Source organism: Zootoca vivipara, chromosome 5, assembly GCF_965207765.1.
Source record: "Zootoca vivipara chromosome 5, rZooViv2.hap1.1, whole genome shotgun sequence".
In the NCBI taxonomy this organism is placed as follows: Eukaryota; Metazoa; Chordata; class Lepidosauria; order Squamata; family Lacertidae; genus Zootoca; species Zootoca vivipara.
Window position 1 is genome coordinate 76,428,227 of NC_142588.1, and position 18,370 is coordinate 76,446,596.

The 18,370-nt window shown below is 46.1% G+C and overlaps 1 long non-coding RNA gene across 1 annotated transcript; it reads left to right on the forward strand.

Annotated features, from left to right (window-relative positions):
• The first annotated feature begins 3,535 nt into the window (after positions 1 to 3,535).
• On the forward strand, positions 3,536 to 10,471 carry LOC148685741 (uncharacterized). Its single transcript, XR_015949885.1, has 3 exons — positions 3,536 to 3,886; positions 4,402 to 6,884; positions 10,249 to 10,471. It is a non-coding gene; the product is annotated as an uncharacterized LOC148685741 (long non-coding RNA).
• Positions 10,472 to 18,370: the final 7,899 nt, after the last annotated feature.

Consider the following 18,370-nt stretch of genomic DNA (forward strand, 5'->3'; position numbering starts at 1 on the left):
AAACATCTGGAGGGCCGAAGTTTGGGGATGCCTGTTCTAGAGGGACAGTGGACATGATTTTCACTGCCCATCAGCTTCAAGAAAAATGCAGAGAACACAACCTCTGGTGGGAGACATGTCATACTCCTTCTGGGGTAGTTTGTCCACTATTGGTCCCCAGCCTGCACTCTCAGCTCTCACCTGTGGCCAACCCTCAGGAATGGCTTTGATTGGCTGGCCAAACCAGGTGAGGGTAGCCAAAGAGTATCAAACTCTTGGTGCATTATGGACTTCCCCTGCATGTGAAGACAGGCTCTGGTGGATTGAGTGGACAAGACCAATAGTGGGTTCAATAGTCAAGAAGGCATTTTCTGCACCTGCTATAGAGGGAAGTGAGGGGCAGATGTAGGGTTGCCAGACTCAATAGAGGACAGGACTTCTGTGCCTTTAATTGTCCTGCTCTCTTTTGAGTCTGGAAACCTTAAAGAGAAACCAGCAGACCCTTTGTTTAATTTCCAAGCAAAGGGTCTGCTGGTTTCTCTTTAAGGTTTCCAGACTCAAAAGAGAGCAGGGCAATTAAAGGCACAGAAGTCATGTCCTCTATTGAGTCTGGCAACCCTAGGCAGATGGGGCTCATCAACCTAGAAAAGTAGCCCATCTTGGGGAAGGAAAACTCTTATCCCAAACCTCAACTGCCTTGCAGGTTATCTTGAGGAGAAGAAAAAGCTAATCTTGGTAATGGGCTCCATCTTTGCAGTATTAGAATTCATCACACCACACATATGCTAGGGCTCTTGTACCTGAGACTACCCACCTTTTGCCTTGCATGGTGGATAGGTTACAAGACCAAAACCACACACTCAAAAATCAGGAAGCACCCAAAGGAAATGGCCCATAAAAGTTGATACTCACTCTCAAAGGTACTAAGTAGTAATGCTTTTTATTAATGCCCAGTGCTATAGGACTTGGCTGCTAAAAAGAGACCTGGAAGTTGCAAAGGTGGAATTGGGTACAATTAAGTAAAGATAGCCATGATTGCTAGAAAGCTGTTAGCTTTATCAGCCCAGTTGATGTCTGGAAGATGCAATCATCGCAGGTTTCAGTAATAAGCATGTGCTCAAGGCATTCCAGGAAGATGGTGCTATAGGCTAGACTTCAGTAGCTATTTATGGCCTTGTGGGAAACTGCAAAAACTGAAGAGTTCTGTGTACACTTGGCCGAGGGTTTGGTCCCCAGAGAATATGAATGAATTGCAGCTGACAGGGCCATATTGTGTATCCAGGAGCTGGGGATGATGCCATTGAGTCGGTTCTTTGGCATTCCTTTTTTGGAAACCAAAATTGAAAGCCTGATTTAAGGTCACAAGCAAAACCCCATCTGACAGTCGGAGCAACCATGTTTCCACAAACACCGCGAAATTGCTACTGCTTTCTCCATCATTTAAATGAAAGGCACGGCCTGAATGTACAAACACAGAGCTATATTCTTGTGAGGACACAAAGATGATGAATATTAGGAATTCTCTCCACAACCTTGGATTAGGAAGCCTAGAGATGACGCCAGTCTAAAGCTGCAATCCAATATAACTTGAGTGGAATTTCGATTGAAATTGGTGGGACTTACTACTGAGTAGTGGGTTAAATCACAGAGCCTAGGGCTTGCTGATCAGAAGGTCGGCGGTTTCAAATCCCTGCGACGGGGTGAGCTCCCGTTGTTCGGTCCCAGCTCCTGCCAACCTAGCAGTTCAAAAGCATGTCAAAGTGCAAGTAGATAAATAGGTACCGCTACAGCGGGAAGGTAAACGGCATTTCCGTGTGCTGCTCTGGTTCGCCAGAAGCGGCTTTGTCATGCTGGCCACATGACCTGGAAGCTGTACGCCGGCTTCCTCGGCCAATAACGCGAGATGAGCACCGCAACCCCAGAGTCAGTCATGACTGGACCTAGTGGTCAAGGGTCCCTTTACTTTTACCTTTACCAACCAAATTATGTTTCCCAGATGCTGATGGAGGGCTTGAGAGATACCTTGCCTTAAAGCAACAGATTTTCTTGTCAGAGCGTAAAAAAATTAAGTTGTTCTACTGAACTTCTTCCTTCGATTATGGGACTTCCATAGACTACCGGGGGGGGGGGGGGATGATGATGGACAGAGTGGGACAAAGATAAACCGAAAAGGAGACTGGATGCCAATGCTCTGCTAATCTTTTCTCCCCTGCTGTTCTATCCTTGTGGCATTTTGTGAAGTTTACTTTGCTATGGGTCCTGGGCGTTCTTCACTTAAGTGATTGTGTGATCTCTCCCAGTCCTAAAATTAATATTGTACAATATTTTCTTTGCTTCTTTCCTTTCCTTTGAACTGGACCATAATTCTGAGTAGTGACAAGCAGGGCTAATGTTGTAAACCTGACCCAACTAGTACACACTATCCTATGCACATTTATATGGGAGTAAGCCCCATTGAAAGAAGAAAGCTTTGTTTCTGCTTAACACCCTTAGGGGGCCCAAATGCAAATCCATTTATTCCTATTGGTTGATACTAACACCCAATAAAGCAGCAATGATATCTAGAAGGGGAAATGGGAAGCTAACGGATACAAGGTCGAACTATTGATCCATCTCACTCAATATTATTGCCTATTCTCCAGGGTTTCAAATGGAATTCTTTTCAGCTCTGCAGGGAGATCAAACACAGGCAAAACATGTCCTTCCCCGCTGAGCTATGACACCTCCCTTATCCCTCTCTACTAGTATGAAAGTTATTGGCATCATCAAATAAAACTCATGCTAATATTTGGCTTTGTGTATGGGCCTGAAGAATAAAGTTGTGTTTCATGGGTAAGCGAAGGGAAAGAGATCTATTAATGGGGAATGGAACAATGACTCTGGCAGAAAAATGTGGAACTGAACAACCTGTGCTATTAAACGCACAGCTTAACACGACTCTTTGGTGTAAGTATTTTGACACTGTGTGGTCTCCATTATCTTGTCAGCAGAAAGAACTGAGCAGGCAGGATAGTTGAGAACAAAGAACACATAGATCCAATAAATACTGGGTTTTTAAACCTCCACCCACTGTTGCTAAGGTAACTTATAATTTCACGGAATGATGTCAGAGCAAAAGGTTATGACAAAACCACTTGCTGGTGTTTGTAGCAAAACTTGTAGGTTGCCAAGTCCTCTTTGTTTCATTTATGCAAGGTTTTCACTGGAATTTCCAGAAGTATACTGTAGAAAAGAATCCAACAATGGCATCAAGCAACTTCTGATGCTCTCCAAGGACTTGATTCTCAAGTGGGATGAGGAACTCTCTCCGGTTCTGGCTGGCTCCAGCTGCTGCCATGTCTTAAGTCGTTTCTCTGTATAACAGGAACACGTGAAGCAGCATAGTGACAGGGGTTTATAATGACAGGGGTTTATAAAACAATGCACAGTGTGGAGACAGGGGTGGCCCAGGATATTTTGCTTCCAGAAACAATTTGGTGCCCTTTTCTATTCCACATGCAGAAGCCAACTATGAAAGGCTGGGTAGCATATACTGCTGTAATATACAATTGCCTACTCACACTTATATCCATGAAAGGGTTAACCTGAGCCTTGAGCTCAAGTTACCAGTGTGGGTGTGGCTTAGTAGGCTCTCAGCAGCCTCAATCCTCCATTTTCTTTTCTTTTCCTCCTTCATGCTTTCTGAAACAAGCAAAGAAGAAGCCATGCAGCTTTGGTTCCCAACTCAGCAAATACTGCACATGAATGAATATTCTCTCTAAAAGGAGATTTGACAGCCTGTATCTTTGCTAACCCAAAGACTGCATGATCTTTTTGTAAGGAACCCCAATACTTTTCTTTTAAAGTTGCTTGGAACTGTTTTTCTTCTTTGGCTGCGGACTTGTTTGCTGTGACTTCTGGAAACTCTGTTAGTAAAACAGCTAAGTGTCTGTGATTTAGTCTAGCCTAAGTGGAGAACAATTGATTAAAGATGGATCGTTGCAAATGGAAATCCAACCAAGTTTTATTGGGCTTGAAGCAGTTGCCATTCTGCTTAACTCTACTACAAGAGAGAAAGTATTTCTCTCCCAACCCTCTCTCTCCAACATATACAACTCTGTCAGCCATGGGCATAGGCAAGGGGGGCAGGGAGGGGCATCTGCCCCCCCCAATCGATCAAGTAAAACAACAGAAATACTTACCTAACTGATCACGGTTCTGTTACGTCGGTTCTGCCCCTCCCTAACAAAAATCCTTTCCCCCACCCCCGAAAAATCCTGGCTAAGCCCATGCTGTCAGCAGCTCTCCAAGGTCTTACACAGAGGTCTTTCCCAGTCTTCTCAATTGGTGATTCTGGGGATTGAATCTAGAACTTTTTTCCATGCAAAGCCTAGGCTCTTCCAGGAAGCTATGACGCTTTCTTGTTTGCCCTTGTATTTGCAGCAGAATTATGGATCAGACTGTACACCAGATTGCTGGTCCTGTACAACGAGAATTACATACCAAAGCGAGGTGATGACTTTTATTGAATTTCATGTTACAGAGAGCTCTTCTGCAGAAGTGCTCAAAGGGAAAATAGGATAAATATAACTTCTTCCATATTGATTCTGGTCCTGAAGATTTCAAAAGTCTCTGACTTGGCAGTCTCACTTCAGATGGCAGGGTCACCTGGAAGAAAGCTTGACGACCGCAGCACATTGCCAGCTTGATATGAGAACAGTCCTGACAACCTGGTCTTTATAACAAAGAATTATTTTTCAGAAAGGCAACTTTACTACACATGAGGTGAGAGGACTGCTTTGCGGAAAAGCCACCCACTGTGACCCATCATTTGCAAGTCCAATGAGGAGTGGATACCTACTAATTACCACAGTCCTGGATGGGGTGCTTGTCTGTTTAGCTCTTTTGTCCAAAGCCCTTTTCATCAGCTAATGGACTCCTGAACAACAGAGAGAATCCTGCCAGTCTCCTTGCTAATCAGAAATCTGTGCTTGGTTAGACGAGGGCCAATTCACCAGAGCCCTTTTCAACTACTGATTACTTGGCTTTGTAGGTCCAGATTTCAAGTGGCCGGTGAGTCCATGTGAGTTACTGTTCTTGACGTCTATTGCAAAGCATGAGTCTGTAATCTTTGGCAATCAGTCGCAGCCGAGTAAGATTGTCTTCCATAAACATGGTTTTAACAATGAGTCCGTAAGTGACTGTGGAGGCCAATTCTGGATCTACACATCCTTCCACAGTGGGGACATTGGTTTCCGGGTGGAGCTGATCATGACAATTTGGGGTTGGGGTTTGAGATGGGTTTTTGGAAGACACCTGTGCATGAATTTGTTTTATGTGTGTAGATCAGTGCACGCCAGGCGCCCCCAAACTAAGGCCCAGGGGCCGGATGTGGCCCAATCGCCTTCTAAATCCGGCCCGCGGACGGTTCGGGAATCAGCATGTTTTTACATGGGTAGAATGTGTTCTTTTATTTAAAATGCATCTTTGGTTATTTGTGGGACCTCCCTGGTGTTTTTACATGAGTAGAATGTGTCCTTTTATTTAAAATGCATCTCTGGGTTATTTGTGGGGCATAGGAATTCATTCATATATTTTTTTCAAAATATAGTCCGGCCCCCCACAAGGTCTGAGGGACAGTGGACCGGCCCCCTGCTGAAAAAGTTTGCTGACCCCTGGTGCACGCTGACCAACACACAGGGGAAACTGATGAATGCAGCCATCCTGTACCTGCAGAGAGATCTCTAGTACCCTATAACAGGCATGATGTCATCAATTAATGCCTTGGACATCATGGGTACGCACCTATACATCCTGGTGGTTGCACTGCCCTTGTTACTACATCTGTGTACTGTGGTACCTCTACTTACGAATAACTCTACTTACGAATATTTCTACTTACGAATGAAGCTCCATCTACCCTCTTGGATGCGGTTTAGATAGGATTTTTTCTACTTGCGAATTTTTAGATAGGGTTGCTTCGACTTACGATTTTTTCTCTCCCAACGCATTCCTATGGGATTCGACTTTTTTTCTACTTACGAATGTGCGTTCGGAACGCATTAAATTCATAAGTAGAGGTACCACTGTATTTCCTTCAAATCAGTTTGATAGGAGTGTGTATGCCAGGGAAACAGTGCAAGTGGGAAAGTTTATGAAGCTCCTCCCTGCCTCCACCAGTCTTTGGGGAGGGACCATAACACAGTGCTCCTTTGCAGGCAGAAGGTTCCAAGGCTTAATCCCTAGTACGCATCCCCAGGTGGTGGAGCAGGGTAATGAGGAGGACATCCACCTGAGATCCTGGAGAAGGGCTGCCAGTCAGAGTAGGCAGAACTAGGCTAGGTGGGTTAATAGTCTGACCTGGCATACAGCAGTTTCCTAAGCTGTCTGCAGTGACTGCAGAGATAGAGAGATATGTAACACAGAGCAGCATGCAACATGTAGTGTGCGCTGAGGACGAGGCAACATTCTGTCACAGGACCAAATGGTGATTTAGCACGTTGCCACAAACAAAAGTGTTTGCAGTGGTAGCTTGGCAGCTTGCCATTTTGACACCTGACTGAGAAAAAACAAAGTGGTAGGCTACCATTGGGACTGGTCGGCAGAGGAGTGGTGAGAGGCACCAATTGAGGAACCCCCAAGGGAAGAAGGCTCAGAGCCCAGGGACTGGTGGTGGGATGACAATGAGGGGTTAGAGGGAGAAGCCTGGGGGTGGGGAGGAGGTGTTGGAAGCTGAAGATGGAACTGGATTTTGTGAATAGGGGGAGTCTGTGGCAGCGGGCAATCCAGAGTCAGAAGCGGAGGCAGGCGAAGAGGCAGAGTGGAGGCAGGCTGCTGAAGAAGCTAGGACCCATTATCCTGGTCCTGCTGGTCTCCCAGAACCCACAGAGATATGAAGAGGGTGGAGCTCTTTGCAGGAAATTGTGGTATGTAAATGTAATAAAATAAACAAGTGAAGGCAGCCACCTACCCAGTGGCCCGTTTTCCCTGGGAAACCCCCGTTTTTTCTTACCTTTTCCAGGCAGTCCCCCGTATCACTTCGTCTCCCGCTATTCTCCCTTATATTCTCCTGCCGGCGGCCATTCCCCCCCCGATTTGCCCATCTATGGGCACCGAAAATGGCCAGTGCCGGCTTTGAAAATCGCGTCTACGCATGTCCGGAAGTGCATAGACGTGACTTCCAGTGTCTGCGGCGGCCATTTTTGGTGCCCACAGATGGGCAGAGCGACACCGGAAGTTGCGTCTACGCACTTCCGGACATGCGTAGACCCAACTTTTGAAGCCAGCGGCGGCCATTTTTGGTGCCCATAAATGGGCAAAGCGACACCTGAAGTTGCATCTACCCAACTTCCGGTGTCATGCAGCTGCCAGTCCCGGATTCTGTAGTCCGGGACTTGGCAGGTATGCCCAGGGGCTGGCTGACAGGAGAACGAGGTTGGTGGGTGTTATGTACTGAGCTGAATCCTAGAACAATAGGATCCAGAATGCAGCAGTTTGATTGGTCTGCAGGAGCCACCCAATCCAGCTCCAGGATGGAGCAGCCAATCAGGCTCCTGGATAAAGCGAGTCAGCAACCTGATTGGCCTGCAGCAGCAGCCAATCAGGCTTCTGGTGGAAGTGAATCTGCAACCTGATTGGCCTACAGGAGCAGCCCTGAAGTAGCCAATCACGCAAGGCCCATTGTGTAAATAATTTATATATAGCAGACGTTTTGGGGAAAGAGCCGTTCTTCTTTTGCTACTACAAGCTGAATAAAGAGCATGAAATTCACTCTCAACTCCGAGTGTACCCGTCACCCTAATAAACCACCCTCAATGAGCTTTTGAAGTGGTCTCAGGAGCCAGGATGACGAACAAGAAATGTCAGAGCAAGTCTCTCCCTTCCCCACTCACATCTCATGAAATGATAAGCTTGCTTAGGATGGCCAATGAGTCCTACAGGGTGGTTTTTGTGGGGGGGGGAGGGGGACAGGAATCCAGAACAATGCAAGTACTGCACTCATTAGATTTCAGCCCAGCCCAACCTTGGGAACTATCTCCATTCTGAAAGTTACAAAAGGGAGCTTGTCTTTTACATAATCAAAAGGAGTGCTCAAGCAGTTGAAATCAAACATTTAATATGCCAAGCTCTTGTTTGAGTCAGGCTTCAGATGATTTAAATAAGTGTCATGCTGTCCCAGCTCCCCAAAAACTGTGGGAATAGGTCAAGACGATCTGGACATACTTTTCTCCGTTGGCACAAATACCCTGACCACAAGGTAGCTTTGTTCCTGACAACTTCTCGGCAGTGACTCACTCAGCCACTGCCCTCCAGGCGAGGCTTCGGCAGGGTTATCCTTTCATCAAACAAGAGCTGGCAAGCAGCACTTCCTCACTTCCCCCTCTCCCCTCCTTCCTTTGCAGCGGCTCGGGATGCAACCAGCATCACCCATGATGAAACAGGTTCCTTCTGCCCAAGATTTTTCTATTTATTTATTTGTGTTGTGGTATTTACAAGGGAAAGCTGAATTTCCGGCTATGCTGAGCTCAAGTGTTATTCCCTGCAGGTATTTGGAAAGGTGCAAGCTTAAGGTCTGGCTTGCTCCTGCAATGCTCCTCATCTGCTTTTCGCCTAATTAAAAAGAACATAAAGTGTGGAGCCCATGGCCCTCCAGATGTTGTGGAACTCCATCTCCCATCAGCCCCTGCCAACTTTGGATGATGCTCAGGGATGGTGGAAGTTGGAGTCCTGCAACAGCTTTCCCATCCTTGTTAACGAGAGCCTGTGTGGTGTATCAAGAGTGTTGGACTATGACCTGGGAGACAAGGGCTGGAAACCCCCCCCCCCACTCAGTCATGAAGTCCATTGGGTGACCATGGGCCAGCCACTGGCCCTCGGGGTTGCTGTGAGGATGAAATGGGGAAGGGAGAACCACGTACACAATCTCAAGCTCCTTGGAGGAAAAGGAAAAGAAAAATACATGTGGCTTCTACATATATTTGTAAATATATTTGTAAATACTGTATGTTTAACTGCACATGTAGACTTGCTTGTTTGTCTGTGAATTACTTATATACTGTACCATTACATGGACTAGAGCATGGGTAGGCAAACTAAGGCCCGGGGGCTTGATGCGGCCCAATCACCTTCTAAATCCGGCCCGCGGACGGTCCGGGAATCAGCATGTTTTTACATGAGTAGAATGTGTCCTTTTATTTAAAATGCATCTCTGGGTTATTTGTGGGGCCTGCCTGGTGTTTTTACATGAGTAGAATGTGTGCTTTTTTAAAAAAATGCATCTCCGGGTTATTTGTGGGGCATAGGAATTCGTTCATTTCCCCCCAAAAAATATAGTCCAGCCCCCCACGGGATCTGAGGGACAGTGGACCGGCCCCCTGCTGAAAAAGTTTGCTGACCCCTGGACTAGAGGATCCTCAGAGTCCCTTCCAACTCTACGATTCTATGATCTACTGTATATGTTGTTTTTGGAGATTCCTGTAGTTTTTCCGCATCTTTCTGGGCCTTTCCTTTGTTTTGGTTCTGACTTGGTATAAGGTTGTTTCTTTCCTATGTAGGAAGGGGCTTTTTCTACACATATACAGTGGTACCTTGGGTTAAGAACTTAATTCGTTCCGGAGGTCTTAACCTGAAACTGTTCTTAACCTGAGGTACCACTTGAGCTAATGGGGCCTGCTGCTGCTGCCGCACCGCCACCACGCGATTTTTGTGCTCATCCTGAAGCAAAGTTCTTAACCTGAGGTTCAATTTCTGGGTTAGCAGAGTCTGTAACCTGAAGCGTCTGTAACCTGAAGCGTCTGTAACCCGAGGTACCACTGTATAGCTAAAGGTAGGGAGGGTGGAGCTGATGGTGACATGAAGGCTGGAGGCGGGACCAGCAAACACAGATCCTCTTTGGTATTTGCATGCTCAGTATATAAACAGAGGGGTGATGTGAGTGGGGCCTTTGTGCCATAGAATCACAGAAGAGTTGGAAGGGACGCCAAGGGTCATCTAGTCCAACGCCCTGCAATGCAGGAATCCTGCCTGCAGCCATCTCTGGGTGGGGTCAAACCACTAACCTTCTGGCTAAGAGCCAGACACACTGCCTCCTATCCCCTGTGATAAGATTACGATAGGCATTTCTGAAAGTCTTGGCAGAACACATCTGTTTTTAATGGTTCCTGAGAAATCTGTATGTGGGACAAGAAGCTACAGTTAGGACTGGATATGGAACAACTGATTGGTTCAAAATTGGGAAAGGAGTACGACAAGGTTGTATATTGTCTCCCTGCTTATTTAACTTATATGCAGAATTCACCATGCGAAAGGCTGGACTAGATGAATCCCAAGCCGGAATTAAGACTGCCGGAAGAAATATCAACAACCTCAGATATGCAGATGACACAACCTTGATGGCAGAAAGTGAGGAGGAATTAAAGAACCTTTTAATGAGGGTGAAAGAGGAGAGCACAAAATATGGTCTGAAGCTCAACATCAAAAAAACCAAGATCATGGCCACTGGTCCCATCACCTCCTGGCAAATAGAAGGGGAAGAAATGGAGGCAGTGAGAGATTTTACTTTCTTGGGCTCCTTGATCACTGCAAATGGTGACAGCAGTTACGAAATTAAAAGACACCTGCTTCTTGGGAGAAAAGCAATGACAAACCTAGACAGCATCTTAAAAAGCAGAGACATCACCTTGCCGACAAAGGTCCGTATAGTTAAAGCTATGGTTTTCCCAGTAGTGATGTATGGAAATGAGAGCTGGACCATCAAGAAGGCTGATTGCCGAAGAATTGATGGTTTTGAATTATGGTGCTGGAGGAGACTCTTGAGAGTCCCATGGACTGCAAGAAGATCAAACCTATCCATTCTGAAGGAAATCAGCCCTGAGTGCTCACTGGAAGGACAGATCCTGAAGCTGAGGCTCCAAGACTTTGGCGACCTCATGAGAAGAGAAGAATCCTTGCAAAAGACCCTGATGTTGAGAAAGATTGAGGGCACTAGGAGAAGGGGACGGCAGAGGACGAGATGGTTGGACAGTGTTCTCGATGCTACGAACATGAGTTTGACCAAACTGCGGGAGGCAGTGGAAGACAGGAGTGCCTGGCATGCTATGGTCCATGGGGTCACGAAGAGTCGGACACGACTAAATGACTAAACAACAACAACAACAACAATGAAGTGAATGATGGGATCTGCTCCTTTTCGAGAAATTATGAGAAATAATGCTCCTTTCGCAGTTCACTTTTATTGCTGACACGCTCTTTGGGTGAGGCTTTGCACATACAGTATACACACCCACCCAAACACCCACCCACACTTTCTTAACTTTGATCTAAGTCATTAAACTACTGAGGCTAATAAAAGTCCCTTTACCACATTTGCTTTAGGAGGCAAAATTGTTCAAAATTTGAGGACCTCTGCGTGAATATATTGGCATTTGAAATACAGTAAATGTTGACCTTTGAATTATTATTATTTTCTTTAAGGAAACATCATAATAGACTGAGTTCTGTGTTTGCAGGTTTGTGTTTTGTCTCACCGTGGCAACACAACATGATAATAATTTTACAAGGGGCGGTTCTCCTTAAGGATCTCTTGCCTGGTGCGGGCTGCTTATCTCTGCAATGTCACAGAGCATACCAATGGGAAATGGAACCAAGGCTCCGCAGAAAGCAGTGGAAACACCTTGACAATAATGGAAATTCCCTTGGTTCAAATAGAGCTTTCTTTACAGTACAGGGTTTCTATGCCGAGCTATGCAATGGGCATGTGGACAGCACTTTGCCACAGTGCTAAGAACAGAAGAAGAACCTGCAGGATCAAGTTAACGGTCCATCTAGCCCAGGTTCCTTCTTTCCCAGTGGCCAACCACATGCTTCTGAGAAGGCCTCAAACAGGAACTGACTGCTCTTCCCAATTCCAAATCATAGCAACTAGCAGATAGAACATGGCCAATACATAGTCTTATCCTTCATGAATTTGTCTAATCCTCTTTTTAACCCATATCATACCTTTTAAAGCCGTAATAGGTTTTAGGGTCACATTCAAAATCTCTACACACGGGTTATCATGGATAATTAACCAGGGTGACCAGCATACAGAGGGTTTATTTGGGAAAGGAAGAAGCCCAAGCCACAGTAAACCAAAATCTGGGATGAATGCAGTTAGCACTAGTCACCCACCTCAAGCCATTCTCACCCAGCCAATTCCTTTTACCCTCCAACCCCCTTCCAACTGACAAAACTCCCACAGCCATGGCATATTTCCTTCAACTTCCCCTTTCACATCCAGTGCTCCAAGCAATCTCCTTTCCCCCTCCCTCCACACACAAACGCCAACGTAGTTCATTACAAGTTTACACCAGAAGTCAACGGACTGCTACACTTAACCTAGAAGCTTCTGCCTGCCATTCAAAGCACACCACCCAACCCTTTGTCTGTCTGCCTGGCTTCAGAATAAGCCATGTTTCCTCCCGTTTCTCAGAGCGAGACAAAATGGCTGCCGGTTTTACCTCAAGCCTTTGTAGAACCACAATGCCCACCTGAGGATGTGAAGGAGGACAAGCATGGGGAAGAACCACAGGGGCCCCCTTAAGCTTGGAAGAAAGGTGGGATATAAATGTAATAATAATAAATAAATGGCTGCTTCATCATATCTCTAGGGTCAGTGGCCTGCCACCTTGGAATACCATACACTGGGGAACATTGATGGAAGAGGAATACTGTGCTCCTGTTTTGCTTTGCATAAGCTTCTGGTTAGCCACATTAGTCTGACCTAACAAGGTCGTCTTATGTTACGTTCATTAAATGCCACATACTTTTTTTTAAAAAAATACAATAAAATCTAATTTAAAGATTTATCCTGCTTCACTCTAGGTTTCTGTATTCAGGCCAGGAAATTTTGTCTACAGCATTTATATTTGATCAGACCGTTTCAAGAATTCCGCTTCTGGCGTGCTCAAAAACGAGTTCAGCTTGTGCACAGCACCTAATTAGCCTATGAAATTAATTTTAATGGGATTCTGAGAAATGCATTAGCATGTGAAGCTTCTAAAAGGATTGAATTCTTTTTTAGAGGCTTGGTCTTTGGGGGACTTCTAGCGCAGACAGCAAAAGAAAAAAGAAAAAGGAACCTCTGTGTTCAGAGAGGTAGGGAAATGCCGGTATTAATATGAGATACTAACAACAAACCATGTGAGATTATGGATAATGTTGTCTTGCTTTGCTTCTGAAACCTCCCATGGTCATTTAGCAGGCCACTGTGGAGAGAGGATCTGCTACTCTCTAACTGGTGCTGGGAATTCCTGATCAGATCCTTAGGTAAAGGTAAAGGGGCCCCTGACCATCAGGTCCAGTCGTGTCCGACTCTGGGGTTGCGGTGCTCATCTTGCTCTATAGGCCGAGGGAGCCGGCGTTTGTCCGCAGACAGCTTCCAGGTCATGTGGCCAGCATGACAAAGCTGCTTCTGGCGAACCAGAGCAGCGCACGGAAACGCCGTTTACCTTCCCGCCGGAGCGGTCCCTATTTATCTACTTGCACTTTGATGTGCTTTCGAACTGCTAGGTGGGCAGGAGCTGGGACTGAGCAACGGGAGCTCACCCTGTTGCAGGGATTCGAACCGCCGACCTTCTGATCAGCAAGCCCTAGACTCTGTGATTTAACCCACAGCGCCACCTGGGTCCCTAGATCAGATCCTTAGACCCCACCAAATCAAAGCCCCTTTTAGCCATTTAATGTGTGCTTTCAATTAAAATGTATCATGTATGTAAAAGGTGGGAGTGGCAAGCACCACCCCTCCCCTCAACTGCAGGTTCATTTGATCAAACAGAGAAGTGGCGGACCTACATTTCGGGGGGCCTGAAGCTTGAGCTGTTATGGGGGGCCCTTCTCAATCAGCAACGAGATCTGGGTAACCACTGTTATCTTCTTCAGGGGGTTGTTCCACAACAGATCACAACAACAACAACAACAACAACAACAGCAACAACAACAACAACCTACTACATTTCAGATTTTGCTTAAAATTGCTGCACTGGATTAACTCACATGTCCAAGTCACAGGTGTGAATAAAAAAGTTCCTGTGCCTTATAGTTTTGGAGTTACCACAGCATTCCACCTTTGTAACATCTGCTCTACTGACTCTCAAACTTCAGGTTTTTTTGAGGGGGATATACAAAAAAAAGTCATGTGACTCAAATTGGGTCTTCTAGACCAGAGGTTTTCACCCTTTTGGGGTCCATGGCTCCCTTGACCAACTACATTATTTCTGTGGTGCCCCTGTGGGGCTCAAGAACCCAGTTATGTCACCCCTTGCCTGCAGAGCTGGCAGCCTCTCACCCTTTTTTGAACACCCTCCATTGGGAGTTCTCTGGGCGCTGCCATCCTTTGGTCTCTGAGCTCTACCCCCCCTGCCCTAAAGAGAGGCCCTGAAGCTTAAAGTGCATTAGTTTCATAGTAGACCTGCACACACTACACCATTATGGATTGGGGGGAGGGTATATCAGTCTGAAGGATATCCATGAGTCCCTCCCAAACCTATGAGCCTACATATATGAGTCTAGAGTCTGTAAGAGGAAACTTGCTGAACCAGTCAAACCAATACTTTGGCCAAAATAATGGCCTTGGCTGGCCAGTTAAGTACTTGTTATCCACATCTTAAATCAGGCATCCCCAAACTGCGGCCCACCAGATGTTTTGGGCTGCAACTCCCATGATCCCTAGCTAACAGGACCAGTGGTTGGGGAAGATGGGAATTGTAGTCCAAAACATCTGGAGGACCGAAGTTTGGGGATGCCTGTCTTAAATCATAGAATCCTAGAGTTGGAAGAGACCACAAGGGCCATCCAGTCCAACCCTCTGCCAAGCAGGAAACACCATCCAAGCATTCCTGACAGATGGCTGTCAAGCCTCCGCTTAAAGACCTCCAAAGAAGGAGACTCCACCACACTCCTTGGTAGCAAATTCCACTGTCGAACAGCTCTTACTGTCAGGAAGTTCTTCCTAATGTTTAGGTGGAATCTTCTTTCTTGTAGTTTGAATCCATTGCTTCGTGTCCGCTTCTCTGGAGCAGCAGAAAACAACCTTTCTCCCTCCTCTATATGGCATCCTTTTATATATTTGAACATGGCTGTCATATCACCCCTTAACCTTCTCTTCTCCAGGCTAAACATACCCAGCTCCCTAAGCCGTTCCTCATAAGGCGTTGTTTCCAGGCCTTTGACCATTTTGGTTGCCCTCCTCTGGACACGTTCCAGCTTGTCAGTATCCTTCTTGAACTGTGGTGCCCAGAACTGGACACAGTATTCCAGGTGAGGTCTGACCAGAGCAGAAAACAGTGGTACTATTACTTCCCCTGATCTAGATGCTATACTCCTATTGATGCAGCCCAGAATTGCATTGGCTTTTTTAGGTGCTGCATCACACTGTTGACTCATGTCAAGTTTGTGGTCTACCAAGACTCCTAGATCCTTTTCACATGTACTGCTCTCTAGCCAGGTGTCACCCATCCTGTATTTGTGCCTTTCATGTTTTTTGGTTTTTTTTTGCCCAAGTGTAGTACTTTACATTTCTCCCTGTTAAAATTCATCTTTTTTGCTTTGGCCCAGTTGTCTAATCTGTTAAGGTCATTTTGAAGTGTGGTCCTGTCCTCTGGGGTATTAGCCACCCCTCCCAATTTGGTGTCATCTGCAAACTTGCTCAGGATGCCCTCAAGCCCATCATCCAAGTCATTGATAAAGATGTTGAATAAGACTGGGCCCAAGACAGAACCCTGTGGCACCCCACTAGTCACTTCTCTCCAGGATGAAGAGGACTGAGCTCTATTGCCCCAGAGACCAATGGATGAGGGAAATGGCATCCTGGGATGGGAGGAAATAGGCCAAGGCAAGGGCCTGTGTGTGTGTGACTTTGGCTGATGCTGGAAGCTGGAGACATAGAGCCATGCCTACTTTGTGCTGGACCCAAGAACCGGGACTTGGGGCTTCCCTGAAACCCTAATAGAGAAGCAAGACCTGTCGGTGTGTTAATGCCATTAGCCCCTTCATCCTATGCTCACATGCCCTAAAGATGCCACAGCCTCCACTGGTCTTCATTCGAAGGAAACTGGGCAAGGACTCCAGGACTCTTGTGCCACATGCAGATTGGGGTGCATGCAACAATGAATTTGAAGCCCATTCGATGCACATTTAAAGGACATGGCTCCCTCCAAAGAATCCTGAAAACTGCAGTTACCGGTAGGTAATTGTAGGCTCTGGCGTATAAAACCAATGCAAGCATGTAGATATAAACCTGAGATTATTCATTGACCTGATCTTAATTGCAGTTGACACCAGGGGTGTGGGAATAATGTCGTTGTAAGGGGATGATTTATTCTCTTGGTTCTTTTATGGCGATGTTCACGTTTGAGCCATTTCCCCCTTTCCCCCTTGTACTGAAGGAGCCTATTTGTACAATGCCGATTAATCTCCCCCGTGCAATGCACGCTCGGTTCATTTTTCAGTGACAGGCCTTTAGCAGATCCCATCACCAGGAGTGGAATTATCATGGAACTTCTTTTCCTATCTAAGTTCTCTCTGCACATCTGAGGGAATTAATGACCATTAATGTTGCATATCTTTTTTGGCAAGAACACGAAAGATTCCAGCAAGGAAGTGAGGCATGACATTCTTCTATGCAAATTTCATGAGTGACTCCCAACTGGAGTGCATTCGCCCCACGAGAAGCCAAGTTATATGGAGCCACTTTACTCAGCTGTTAACAAATTTGGAAATGGCTGGCTAGATGCTAGTCAATAAAGATTGGCTTCATAGGGGAAGAAAAGGAAATATTTGGAGATTTTAAATGCAGAATGTGAAGCAGAACATCCTTTGGACAAGCTCAATCTAATGGAGGCTCTATTTTTGTCTGCAAATGATGTACCTGGATGGACTAAGATGATCTACACACTTCTGTTTACATCCAGTGTGCTCTCACTACTTGTTTGGGAAGCAGTGTACACATGACATTACCCAGAATTCATATCTATCCTGTATCTGTCCTCTTGCCACATTTTTTGTTCCGAATTGAGAAGAAGAACCACCTAGCTGCATTATTTTAAGTTGGTAATGAGTACACAACCTCAATTTTGATGTGACAAAGCTAATAATGGTAGTGCAGCAATTAGTGAACACAGCGTTATGGTCCTCACATAAAGATACAAACTTTCCCACTAGGCTTTTATTAAGTTTAATACTTTCTCCCTGTCCCTTTAGCTAATTAGAAATGCAAACAACCATTCTGTTACCACGGAAACTGTTTGTTGTTGTTGTTTAGTCGTTAGTCGTGTCTGACTCTTCGTGACCCCATGGACCATAGCACGCCAGGCACTCCTGTCTTCCACTGCCTCCCGCAGTTTGGTCAAACTCATGTTCGTAACTTCAAGAACACTGTCCAACCATCTTGTTCTCTGTCGTCCCCTTCTCCAAGTGCCCTCAATCTTTCCCAACATCAGGGTCTTTTCCAGGGAGTCTTCTCTTCTCATGAGGTGGCCAAAGTATTGGAGCCTCAGCTTCAGGATCTGTCCTTCCAGTGAGCACACAGGGCTGATTTACTTCAGAATGGATAGGTTTGATCTTCTTGCAGTCCAAGGGACTCTCGAGAGTTTCCTCCAGCACCATAATTCAAAAGCATCAATTCTTCGGCGATCAGCCTTCTTTATGGTCCAGCTCTCGCTTCCATACATCACTACTGGGAAAACCATAACTATACGGACCTTTAACTATATGGACCTTCTTGGAATGTAAGAACCATGGATAAAGGTAAGCTGGATGTGGTCAAAAATGAGATGACAAGAATAAATACTGACGGAAACTGTTAGTGGTTGGCAAAGGCGCCAGATCCTAGGGGCCAAGGCAGTCCCCCCCCCACCAAAAAGGTGGGGTTTTTTTGATGGGGTCAGGGCCCCTCAATATTCAGAGGGTGTTCAGCTCCACCCCCTCACTTCTTGAGATGTCAGGACGTCACGTCAGGCCCCCTCAATCAACTTGGGAAGATGGCGCCCGTCGTGTTAGGTGTGAATGCCATCAATGGAGAGGAAAGAGGATACCAGTTTCTGGAAACTACAAGAGTAGAGAGTGCTGTTGTGCTCAGGTCCTGCTTGCAGGTTTCCCACAGGCATCTGGTTGGCCACTGTGAGAACAGGATGCTGGACTAGATGGGCCACTGGCCTGATCCAGCACCAAAGAGTGAAGCCCTGCCTGTGGACTTCCTGGCGTCATCTAATGCAGTGGTCCTCAACCTTGGGCCTCCAGATGTTTTTGGCCTACAACTCCCATGATCCCTAGCTAGCAGGACCAGTGGTCAGGGATTATGGGAACTGTAGTCTCAAAACATCTGGAGGCCCAAGGTTGAGGACCACTGAAATGGACCACTGGTGGGAACAGGAGACTG